Raw genomic sequence first — 14,180 nt, forward strand, 5'->3', positions numbered from 1 at the left:
TAAAAAACACACTCTCCAAAGCAAAGAACACAGCATCCATGGGACCTGACAATATCCCAGGCTGCATTCTACATGAACTACAGAATGAACTGGCACCCTACCTAAGTACCATGTTCAATCATAGCCTCACCTCAGGCTTTGTACCCACTGAATGGCGCACCATGACGGTTATCCCACTCCAAAAAGGAAGGAGCCATGACTGACCCCGGGAACTACCGGCCCATTAGCCTGACAAGCCTGGTCTGCAAGGCCATGGAACGTATCATTGTGGAACTCCTAAACAAAGACATTGGTAATCTCCAAACTCTGGACCCTACCCAGTTTGGATTTGTAAAAGGCAGATCATGTCTCCTAAACCTGATTGACTTCTTTGAAGCAGTCACCAAAGCCATAGATGAGGGTAAAATGGTTCACACAGCTTATCTAGATCTCGCCAAGGCTTTCAACACCATCCCCCACTTTGGAATTATAGATAAGCTCACTAAACTAGGTATAAATCCCTATGTCACAAGATGGCTTGCCAACTGGCTCACGGACAGAACCCACACTGTGAAAGTAGCGGATTCCAAATCTGACATCAGACCAGTGACAAGTGGAGTACCACAGGGTTCAGTCCTGGGTCCTCTCCTGTTTGATATCTACTTCTCTGAAGTGCAGGCCAACACAGAAGGTCTTTGGCTAACAAAGTTTGCAGATGACTGCAAACTAGGAGCCATAATCAAAACTCCTAACGATGTGGACAAACTACAAAAGGGCCTCACTGAGACAGATATTGGTGTCAAAGCCATGGCCTGAAGCTCAATGCCAAAAAGTGTATTGTCATCCCCTTTGGTAAAAACTCTGTACCCATGAACTACCACATAGCTGGTAGTCTACTTAATGCCGGAAATGTGATAAGAGACCTTGGGACACAGGTGGACAGTAGTCCCTCCTTTGATAATCACATTGTCACAGTGGTCAGGAAATCCTTCTACGTGGCTCATCTCATCACAAAAGGATTCTCATCCAGAAAAAAAGAGGTCATTGTTCCCCTCTACTCATCACTCATTAGACCCATTATAGAGTACAATGCCCCTTTTGGTATGTACCTCACAAGACATCTACAACAACTGGAAAGACCACAGAAATACCTCACAAAGAGGATTACTGGCTTCAAACAGATGCCCTGTGCAGACCGTCTCAAAAAACTACAGCTTTACTCCATCGCATATCGCCTACTCAGGGGCAATCTCTGCCTAACATACAAAGCTATGTCAAACCCAGAGCTGTTGGACATGCTCCACTTAAAGAAATCCCAATCCCTCCGAGCTACACGCTCTAGGGACATAAACCTTGTCGCCACAATAAACAGAAAATGCTGGAGGGATAGATTCCTGTCCCAGAGACTTCCCATACTCTGGAACAGACTACCTATCTATGTCAAACAGAGCTCCTCATTAGCACTCTTCAAGAAAAATCTTGATGATTGGATGGGAAATGGGAAATTCACCCCGGGGATCACTTATGTGGTTCTGCTTGACAGGGGCACAGGAAAATAATTTTCTTGGGTGGCGAAAGCCAGGGTACATGTTTTGGCTAGGCTTGTATGGGCCCTAGGGCCGATAGCCTAGTACCTACCTATGAACCTATATAAGTGGTGGTATGATATTAAGGTAGGTTGCGAGAGTACCTGAATGTCTTGCCTGGTTCAATGATAGGTTTATAAGGGTTAGGAAGAGAAGGAAGTAGACAAGAGGGGTCATTGGTCGGAAATGATGGTTAGTAGAAGTGGGACGTGGACAGGATGGAGAGGTGGAGTAAGTAAAAAGACAAGTGGATGTGAAAGGAGTATGCCAGAATAGTAGAGTGGGGGTGAGAATAGTTGTGATGGTTGAAGTTAGGTTATATGAGAGGTGGTGTTAGCACATGTGCACAGCCAAGATGAGGTGAGGTATTGTCTCAGACGTGTCTTGAAGAGGGTTACTGAACAGGTGGATCTAAGTGTTGAGGGGAGGGAATTCCAAAGTTTTGTGATGGTAAAGGAGTAAAGCATCTGGTCAGTCGAAAGTTTGGGCTTTTCTACATTTAAGAGCAGTTGGTTGTTGGATCGGAGTGGTCTGTTAAGATGGTATAAAGTAAGTATAGAAGACAGAGCAGGGCACATGGATGGATTATGAATGAGTTTGTGAGCTGTAGTTAGTTGGATAAAGGTGAGATAGTTGGGGAGTTCAAGCCATTTTAGGTTGCGTAATGATAAGCAGTGGTGGGATGAGTCAGAGGCATTAGTTACAAACTTAGCAATTTTGTTGTAGCACGAGTCTAGTTTGGACTTTAGAGAGGACTGAATGTTGGTGAGGAGGGGGGCACCATATAAAAGAGAGGGTAATAGAAAAGAATTGGCAAGGGAAAGTTGGGTTGATGCACTTAGTAGATGTTTGTGTCAGTAGAGAGTGCCAAGGTTTTGATGTGTCTTTTTGATATTGGACTGGATGTGCAGGTCGAATGTGAGGTATTTGTCTATGATGACACCTAGGAGTTTTGTGCTAGGTACAGTGTCGATGGTAGTACATGGTAGATGGTGAAGTTCTCTTTCTGTAGGGGTGCTGGATTTTTGGGGGCAAAGATTACTAGTCTGGTTTTGTTGGGGTTCAGGGCAAGATGATTATTAGACATCCAAATTTTAGTGGAGGTAAGGGCATTTTGGGTCAGTTGGTGTAGTTCTGAGGAGTTGTTTGCAGTGTAGATGATAGTGGAGTCATCTGCATACTGGATGACTGAGCCTTGAGAGAGTGTGGTGTGGACGTTATTGATAAATATGCTAAACAGAAATGGGCCTAAAATGGAGCCTTGAGGAACATCAGTGGTGCTGTTTAGGAAAGGGAAGTAAGTAAGTTCTGCCATTTAGCTGATTGTTGTCTGTTAGTGAGGTAATTAGTGAACCAGTTTAGAGTTTGAGGTGAGGTACTATGTTAGAGAGTTTTGTTAGAAGGAGAGAGTGGGATATAGTATTGAAAGCTTTAGAAAGATCAAGAAACAGTGAAGATATGATTTTACCAGCGTCACAGACTCAGTTGACAGTGTCCATGAAGGATATGATGGGAGTTGTGGTACTATGTCTTGGCCTAAGTCTGTGTTGGTTGGGGGACAGGATGTGGTTGTGAGTCAGATGGTGAAGAAGTTGAGAGTGAATACATTTTTCCAGAATCTTAGAGATGGGTGATAGTATAGCAATGGGGTGGAAGTTGGTGGTGTCTATGTTGGGACCCCCCTTGTGTAGAGGGAGGACATAAGCTTTTTCCAGATGATGTGTGTATAGGATTCTTGGATAGATCTGTTGAGAAGTATGCTGATAGGTAAGCGATTGAGTTGGCTGAGATTTGCAGATATTTGGCAGGTATATTGTCAGGGGCATTTGTGCATGGTTTGAGTTTTAGAAGCAATTTTTTAATAGTCAAGGTGGGTATAGGTGACAGAGTAAAGTTGGGAATAGGGGGTGTACTGATGTTAGCTGTGGAGAGGTATGTGGTGGACAAGTTGGTCTTGGGAAAGGTAGCGGTTAGATTGGCTATAGTAACTAGGAAATAGAAGTTGAAGGTTGCAGCAATTTCACTGGGTGTTTTATTTGGGTCTGAGCAAGGATTATTAATAGAACCAGGGTTTAATAAAGAGTTGAGAGAGCTCCAGAATTTCTTTGGGTTTTGCTTGTGTTGATTTTGTAATGTAAGTAGTGTTCTCTTTTGTTTTGTAGTACTAGGTGCTTAAACTGGTTTCAGAGCTGTTTGTATTGGGCAAGGTCAGATGGGTTTTTGTTTTTTGCCAGATTTTCCATGATTTGTCCCTGCATTTCATGAGATCCTTAGTGGCTCTTGTTGGCCAACTTGTATGGTTGGTCATTAGTCTCTTTTGTCTAAGAGAAGCGAGATTGTTTAGTATGCTGAAGTAGGTTGAGTTAAAGAACTCAACTGCCTCATGAAGGGGAAGTAAAGGCCGGTAAGTGGTCAACTATACTACTGGAGAGTGTATCAGTGGATGTGATCGAATTTGGGGGGGGGGGGGGGCACTAAAATTTAGTCTAGGAATGAGCCATTAGTATTAATTTTATTAGGCCTGGTTATGGTGTTAACTAGCTGGGTGAACTTATATAGACTGATAATGCAGTTAGTGGTGTGGGGATATGTCAGTCCAGTTGATATTTACATCTCCCAGTATGATAGTCTAATTTTTTATGTTAGTGGTATTATTTATACTGGTGACTATAACACAGGCTTAGTTTCCCATATTACAGATGTATCTGTGTTATATTTGGATGTGCTTTTAGATCAGTTCATGGATGAAAAGGGTCCTCTGACCAGCCCACTTAGTAAACAATTAAAGTACATTTCAAAAATTAGAAGGATTTTCTATTTTTATTTCTTGACATAACTAACACTCAGTTATCATACCTAATATGCTAACACACACACACACACACACACACACACACACACACACACACACACACACACACACACACACACACACACACACGGAGTGTGTGAGGTTTTGAATGGTGACTCATGAACTATCTTCTGTTAATCTGTACTCTAAGTTTAGGGAATAGGTTTTCTGACAAGCGTTAAAACACTAAATTATGATATTGAGTAATATAAATAATTACTTGTATCACATGACTTAAATCACCACAAACTCCATTTTCTCATCTTTTTAAGTTTTTTCCTCATTCATTTCTAAAGGTTGTGGCAGTTATACAAGTTGTTTAATGCTAGCTCTCAATAAAAATCTGCCCAAACAACAGAGACCTCTGAGGCAGAATCGCAAACAACCACCACATCCCAGTTATGGTGTTAACTAGCTGGGTGAACTTATATAGACTGATAATGCAGTTAGTGGTGTGGGGATATGTCAGTCCAGTTGATATTTACATCTCCCAGTATGATAGTCTAATTTTTTATGTTAGTGGTATTATTTATACTGGTGACTATAACACAGGCTTAGTTTCCCATATTACAGATGTATCTGTGTTATATTTGGATGTGCTTTTAGATCAGTTCATGGATGAAAAGGGTCCTCTGACCAGCCCACTTAGTAAACAATTAAAGTACATTTCAAAAATTAGAAGGATTTTCTATTTTTATTTCTTGACATAACTAACACTCAGTTATCATACCTAATATGCTAACACACACACACACACACACACACACACACACACACACACACACACACACACACACACACACACACACACACACACACACACACGGAGTGTGAGGTTTTGAATGGTGACTCATGAACTATCTTCTGTTAATCTGTACTCTAAGTTTAGGGAATAGGTTTTCTGACAAGCGTTAAAACACTAAATTATGATATTGAGTAATATAAATAATTACTTGTATCACATGACTTAAATCACCACAAACTCCATTTTCTCATCTTTTTAAGTTTTTTCCTCATTCATTTCTAAAGGTTGTGGCAGTTATACAAGTTGTTTAATGCTAGCTCTCAATAAAAATCTGCCCAAACAACAGAGACCTCTGAGGCAGAATCGCAAACAACCACCACATCCCAGTTATGGTGTTAACTAGCTGGGTGAACTTATATAGACTGATAATGCAGTTAGTGGTGTGGGGATATGTCAGTCCAGTTGATATTTACATCTCCCAGTATGATAGTCTAATTTTTTATGTTAGTGGTATTATTTATACTGGTGACTATAACACAGGCTTAGTTTCCCATATTACAGATGTATCTGTGTTATATTTGGATGTGCTTTTAGATCAGTTCATGGATGAAAAGGGTCCTCTGACCAGCCCACTTAGTAAACAATTAAAGTACATTTCAAAAATTAGAAGGATTTTCTATTTTATTTCTTGACATAACTAACACTCAGTTATCATACCTAATATGCTAACACACACACACACACACACACACACACACACACACACACACACACACACACACACACACACACACACACGGAGTGTGTGAGGTTTTGAATGGTGACTCATGAACTATCTTCTGTTAATCTGTACTCTAAGTTTAGGGAATAGGTTTTCTGACAAGCGTTAAAACACTAAATTATGATATTGAGTAATATAAATAATTACTTGTATCACATGACTTAAATCACCACAAACTCCATTTTCTCATCTTTTTAAGTTTTTTCCTCATTCATTTCTAAAGGTTGTGGCAGTTATACAAGTTGTTTAATGCTAGCTCTCAATAAAAATCTGCCCAAACAACAGAGACCTCTGAGGCAGAATCGCAAACAACCACCACATCCCAGCACAAACCATGAGACACATAACTCACTCAACCAAAGCCCATAAGGCAAAACAATTTACCGAATACACTAGTCATAGGTGATTCAGTATTAAGGCACACCAATGTCCCACTCACTAGGCTGAATAAGGAGAAAGTTACAGTCAGCTGCCTGTCGGGTGCCAGGATCCACCACATAATGCACACACTTAGGTCACTCCACAACAGGTACAAATATGACTCTGTCATTGTGTCCATGTTGGTGTGAATGACCTGAGACGTACCTCCCTGGACTACATGAAAAGAGACGTAGAGGAGCTCTTGGATCTTATAGCCCAGGCAAGTATGACCCTAGCTCTGAGTAGCATCCTACCATCACCCAGAATGATACCACAGTACAAGCAGAAAATTATTGACTTCAACAATTGGCTAAGTATCTGGTGTCATTCTAAGGAGATCCAGCATCTGTCTGCCTGGGATGACATCATCGACAGACCTTGATGCTTCACCAGAAATGGCCTGCACCTGTCACCCCAGGGATTCCAGATACTGCCCAAGGCTCTTGCCACCCCTATAGTGCCTTTTTTAGGCAATGTCCTAAAGACAAAATTACCACCAAAACAGCTACAAGCAAACAAAATCTGAGGGTTATACTACTCAATGCTAGAAGTCTAAATCTCAAAATGCACTCGCTCAAAGCACTCTTTAAATGGAGAACATCAACATCTGTGCAGTGACTGAGACCTGGTTCAAGGCTCCAGAGAGCACCCCAGCACTACCAGGCTATAATTCATACCACACCTTACGGCCCCTAAACCTGGACCAGAGCACTAAAGGCAGTGGTGTCTCCATATTCATAAAGGATATGCATACCTCCAGACTAGTAGCCCAACATAATGCATCAGAGATACTTCAGGTACAACTAACACTTGGTAAAACTGCAATCCAGGTTGTAGTCTTTTATAAATCCCTCACCATGTCCCAAGACTCCCACTCCACATTCCTAAACACACTGGAAAATATTAGGGTACAACTCAATACCTTTATACTGGGAGATTTTTAACTACCCCTCCATTAACTGGGAAAATTACTCATGTACCAACACACTTGCTCAACGTTTTCTGGAATTCATTAATTCCAATGCCCTGGACCAACTCATTCTTACCCCCACCAGGGGTAGAAACATCCTTGACCTGGTCATTACTAACATGGGCGACCATTGCTCTACACCAGTAATCAAATCCTCCCTGGTTAGATCTGATCACAAGCTAATCACCATGGATATCCACATCCCACCCTCACCCCCCCTCCCCAAAGGAAACGACCGTAAAAAAATTCTCCAAAGCCAGTTTGGGCTTCTAAAAACAGAGGTGCACAACTTCATGACAACCCATGCAAATGAAAAATAGGTGCATGACTGCTGAATCATACACCAATGTACTGTTTGAGCACATATACAAGTGCATGGAACAGGCCATACCAATCAGAACTGAGATGCTCTCTTCCAAAAAAAAGGAAACCAATCTGGTGGTCCCCCACCATAAACAAACTCTACAACAGAAGGAAGAAACTGTTGCAGAAAAGGGTGAATTCCCAAGACTGGAAAAACTCCTTTCTTAGCCTCAGCAAAAAAATTAGATCCATCATCAAATCCTCTAAAGCTAGCTACGAAAACAAAATTGATGCAGATTCTAAAGACAGCCACAAGGCATTCTATAGTTAGGTCAAAAATCTACATGGCAATACTCAGATCTGCTCTGAGTTACAGCACAATGGCAATACATATACAGAACCAACTGATATAACATATTGGCCAACAGGTTCAGTGTGAACTTTACCCCCCTTTCACCCCCTAAAGGGCCTATCAAAGTACACGAGGAATGCCAAGTCCCTATTATCATAGCTACACAGGTAAAAAACGCACTGTCCAAAGCCGAGAATACAGCTGCCATGGGACTGATAATATCCCCTGACTGTGTTCTGCATGAATTACAAAGTGAACTGGCACCGCATCTGAGTACCCTGTTCAGTCACAACCTCATTTCAGGCTTTGTTCCTACCTAATGGCAAACTGCTATGGTCATCTCACTCCATAAAGGGGGGGAGCGACTACAGACCCTGGGAACTACTGCCCCATTAGTTTGACGAGTCTGATATGTAAGGCTATGGAGAGCATCATCATGGACCTTATAAATAAGGACATAAGGAATCTCCAAACTCTGGACCCCATGTAGTTTGGGTTTGTGAAAGGTAGATCATGCCTGCTCAACCTGATAGACCTCTTTGAGTCTGTAACCAGAGCTGTGGATGAGGACAAGGTAGTTCACACAGCCTACCTAGATCTTGCATTCCACATGATCCCTCACTCCGGAATCATAGATAGACTCACTAAACTAGGCATAAACCCCTATGTCATAAGATGGGTTGCCAACTGGCTTACTGAAAGAACCCACACTGTGAAAGTAGTGGACTCCAAATCTGACTACTGACCAGTGGTGTCCCACAGGGCTCGGGCCTAGGTCCTCTCCTGTTTTGCATCTACTTCTCTAAAGTTCAAACCAACACAAAGGGACTCTGGCTGACCAAGTTCACAGATGATTGCAAACTGGGAGCCATTACTGATTCTCCAACTGATGAAGACATTCTACAAAAAGGCCTCACCAACACCAATGACTGTTGCTAGAACCATGACCTTAAGCTCAATGGCAAAAAGTGCATTGTCATTCCCTTTGGGAAAAATTGAGTGCCCATGAACAACCACATAGGCTGTAGTCCACTAAACACCGAAGGTGTGATAAGAGACCTGGGGACACAGGTAGACAGCAATCTCTCCTTTGATAACGACATTGCCACTGTAGTCAGACAGTCCTTTTATGTGGCACATCTCATTTCAAAAGGTTTATCATCCAGGAAGAAAGAGGTCATAATCCCTCTCTACTTGTCCCTCATTAGACCTATCATAGAATACAACACCTAATTTGGTATGTACCTCACTAGACACCTACAACAACTGGAAAGGACACAAAGATACCTCACTAAGAGGATCTTAGGCCTTAGATACATGCCCTATATGGACAGACTCAAAAAAACTCCAGCTATACTCTGTCTCTTATCGCTTACTTAGAGGCGATCTCTGCTTCACCTACAAAGTCATGTCTGACCCAGAGCTGCTAGATATGCTACACCTAAAGAAATCCCAATCCCTCTGTGCCACATGTTTCAGGGACCTAAACTTCATTACCACAATAAACAGAACATGCTGAATGGACAGGTTTCTAATCCAGAGACTTCACATACTCTGGAACAAACTTTCCATTCACATCAAGCAGAGCACTTCACTGGCCCTCTTTAAGAGAAATCTTGACGGGTGGGGATCACCCTGGGGATCACTTCAGTGGCCATGCTTGACAGGGGCACTGGGAACTAACTTCGGGTGGCATGATTACAGGGAATCTTCTTGGGCTAAGCTTATATAGGCTCCAGGGCCATTAGCCTAGTGCACACCTATGAACCTATTTGTGAATGGGCTGCCTTGTGGGTGGTTTTCTGATTCTCATGCTTTTATAATCTTTTCTCTGTATCCTACACGTTGCTAAAAAATAATCTAGGTCTGGCATACAAGGCATCCTCCAACCCAGTACTCATAGATTTACTGCACATCAGCAAGTCAAATCACTTTAGAAATAGTCTAGGACTCTAAATCTCTTATGTAACATCAACAGAATGGCTTGGAGGGACAGTATATCTTGCAGAGGATACCTCTGCTCTGGAACAGACTCTCCATCCACATAAAACAAAGTTCATCCCTGTTCATATTCATGCACAACTTGGATCTATGGATGGGAAACTAAAAATATACCCCATAGACTGCCCCCTGTGCTACTAATGGACAGAGGGAGCTCCTAAATGCTTTATCCTATGCATGTGTCCCCTTAAATTATCTATGCTATGATCCCAGTTATTCCTATTAAGGATAAAGGGATGGGTAAGGCCAATCTCTAACCAAATGGGATAGGTTAATTTGAGTACTAAAATGGAAACTGGCTAACCTTAAATGGCCTACAAGGGCAGCTAGCCTAGTACTTACCTATGAACCTACATGTAGATGTTTTGTTTGGCTGGTTACAATTTGTGTTTAATTGATTGTCTTATTAATTTATTTCTTCATTTCAATTTTGATAGGTTTAATTTCAAGGCAAATGATTTATGTGGGCACGATTTTGCTTGTGTAGTATGTGATGTTTCATGGCTCTGAATTACATTGCTTAGTGACATGGGTAGGATGGTACCCTACAGATGATTGAAATCTTAAAACTTCAACTTTCATATGGCTGAGACCATATGATCGAAGTTTTAAAACTTCGAATGTTCTGAACAGAGATCTCCATACAGTGCGGAATGGGGAAATTTCCCTTTTCCTCACTGTAGTGTGATCTCGGAGTTGGTATATTTAAATAGTAGGGGGTGCTGGGGATGCAGGGGGGCTTGACCCCCTGCAAAAACATCCAGGAATTTTTTTTTTTTCAGGTGTTCGAACTTTTGAAAGGTCGATCATATGGTCTTGGCCATATGAAAGTCGATGTTTTAAAAGTTCGATTATCTGTAGTAGACCCGGGTAGGGATGTGACAATATAAGCTGTGTTATCCAAAAGATGAGGAAATACCATTCCTTATTAAACAGAACCTAATATCATCAGCCTGTTGGAAAGGTTAATTTATCAGTGATGACACAGAGTTTCACATATTACAAATCATATTTTCAATATAAAAGTATATTCATGGTTACAGAGTTAAATGAAGATCTCAAATACCTGTTTAGTAAAGCTTTCCAAAAATGTTTCACCCTCACATATTTCAGAAAAAAAAACATATTTAGTTGTTTTTCTTCCATACTACATAAGTTATGTAGTCCATCATTCCTTCTATAAGATAACATCAATCCATTCACTTGTAGTGTATCTGCAAAAGAAAATACTGACACTCATAAACCATGTGACATCTTCACTGCCTTCATTTTATATCTGCTTAAACTTGGAAAGAAAGAAATGGCGAACTGTCAAATCACAACAGTTGCACAGGATGCAACAGAATAAATAATTTATTTCCACACTGTAACGATTAATCATTAAATACTTTCATCCTCACCAAATTCAAAAAGGACTTCATCAGAATGAAAAAGGAAATGATATCCTTTTCCCTAATAAATATAAAACTATCAACTCATTTATAACAACTAATTATGCAAATCATAAAAGCAGCCATTTTTAAAGGAACCCACCATGAAAAATAAAATGTAATGTCCATTCAGAAAAAAACACGCATAAATATAAAAATATATATCAAAACCTAAGTATCAGAATATATTCTTGAGGGTGTACTTTGTAATACCATTTATAGTGAAATATAACAATGTAATCACAAAAGAGCATCCTTAATGGTATACAAATATATAAAGATTAAAAAGCCATCCTTTATAATTTAGCTGTTCTCCATTTTAACACTGCAGTAATAGATAGAAAATTATTCAAATTATTCATATGTAGTTTCTTGTTAGCCTGTAATTTGAATTGCCACAGTAACTCACAGTACTCTAATTTAGCCTCCCAGGCACCACCCCTAGGATCATGGTCTTGTCTAAGATACCAAACCTGAATTTCTTAAAAGAAGGGCAAACCAAGGAGTGGTTAAAACAGGCGTTGTTAGAGTTTGCCTTCAAATTATCATAGCTGCATTCATAAATTCTCTTCTGACTGCTGTGATTTGGCTGTGTAGTGGTTCTTTCTTTTCAGGTGTTCTCTTGTTGATATACCACAGCTACTTAATTTTCCTGATCTAACTCTTTGCATGCACAAATAATATAATCTTTATTAATGCTGTTATCCCACTTTTTTTCTGATGGTACTTTGTGTAATTTCCATGCCAAAATATTATGATGGTATTCTTTAACATCTGATGTAATACCAAACTTTTATTAAGATGTTAATCAGCATGATGGTGTAAGATTCAAACAGTACCTGCTCAGAGTGCTTTCTCTGTATTTCTGTATATGTGGTTGTAATTTGACCTTATTCACAATGCTGAGGGTTCCTAAGCTGAAAGGATAAGTCTCTAAAGGGAAAACTCAACACCTATGTTTTGTCGGTCCAATGGCAGTGACACTGACATGGAATGCTGGAGGCTTTGGGTTCAAGTCCCAGATGTGAGTTAATATTGTCTTTTCACTTCTGTGATTCAAACAGGATCTAAGGATGGGACTTTCAGATATGCTCAGAATTAGTTCAAAATGATGTGAAAATTACTGAACCTACACACATTGCCAACATACTGGCTGACAGGTTCAGTGCAAACTTCTCCTCCCCCAAAAGGAGAGATATCTATTCCAGAGGATTGTAGCCCCCCAAACATCTCCAACGCCCAGGTGAGAACTGCCCTCACTAAGGCAAAAAACACAGCATCCATGGGACCGGATGGTGTCCCCGGCTGTGTGCTTCATGAACTCAATGAGGAATTAAACCCACAGTTAGGACAGCTGTTTAATCTTAGCCTCACCTCAGGATACGCACCCAAGGAGTGGCGCACGCGACTGTGGTCCCACTTCATAAGGGCGGTGCCTCCACAGACCCTGGAAATTACCGCCCCATTAGCTTGACAAGCCTTATCTGCAAAGCCATGGAGAGGATCATAATGGAACTCATAAATAAAGACATAGGGAACTTGCAGACTTTGGATCCAACTCAGTTTGGCTTTGTCAAAGGCAGATCCTGCCTCTTAAACTTGGTTGACTTTTTCGAGACAGTCACCAAGGCCATTGATGAGGGAAAGGCAGTCCATACAGCCTACCTCGACCTGGCAAAGGCCTTCACACAATACCCCACTCAGGTATCATCGAAAAACCCATCAGCTTGAATGTAAACCCATACATCACAAGATGGGTTGCAAACTGGCTAAGTGACAGAACCCACAGGGTCAGAGTTGCTGGAGCCATGTCAGACTCAAAGCCTGTCACAAGTGGTGTACCACAGGGCTCAGTCCTGGGTCCACTCTTGTTCGCATCTACTTTTCTGAAGTACAAGCAAACACAGGAGGGTTATGGCTGACAAAGTTTGCAGATGACTGCAAACTGGCCATAGTCGAAAACACATCTGACACAGATATCCTCCAGAAGGGCCTCACAGAAATGGATAACTGGTGCCAGAGCCATGGCCTGAAGTTAAACGCCAAAAATGCATAGTCATACCCTTTGGGAAAACCAAGGCCACCCCTAGCTACCATATAGGTGGCAATCCACTGAGCACAGAAAAAGTCATCAGAGATCTGGGGACCCAGGTTGACAGTAGCCTTCGCTTGACACTCATGTTGCTAAAGTAGTTAGGAAAACCTTCTATATCACCCACCTGATCATGAAGGGATTCACATCTAGATCAAGGGAGGTCATCGTCCCCTGTACTCATCACTTATTAGACCTATGATTGAGTACAATGCCCCGCTCGAATGTATCTGACCAGACACCTGCTGCAGCTTGAAAGGCCCCAAAAGTTCCTCACCAAAAGGATAAAGGGTCTCAAAATATGTCTTATGCTGCCCGACTGAAAGAACTCCAGCTCTATTCAGTCTCATACCGCTTGCTCAGAGGTGACCTGTGCCTGACATATAAGGCCATGTCAAACCCAGATTTGATGAATATGCTTCACCTCAAAAATCTAGATCCCTCAGAACCACAAGGGCGGGAGACTTAAACCTTGACACGGTTATAAATAGAACGTGCTGGAGGGACAGATTCATCACCCAGAGACTCCCTATGCTGTGGAACAAAATCCCGGTACATGTGAGGCAGAGCACCTCTCTGGTCTTGTTCAAGAGGAATCTTGACCAATGGATGGGAGATTGCAGATATACCCCAGGGATTACTTCAGCGTCACTGCTTGACAGAGGCACAG

This window comes from Protopterus annectens, chromosome 10.part0, assembly GCF_019279795.1.
Source record: "Protopterus annectens isolate FY-2018-M chromosome 10.part0, PAN1.0, whole genome shotgun sequence".
Classification (NCBI taxonomy): domain Eukaryota; kingdom Metazoa; phylum Chordata; order Ceratodontiformes; family Protopteridae; genus Protopterus; species Protopterus annectens.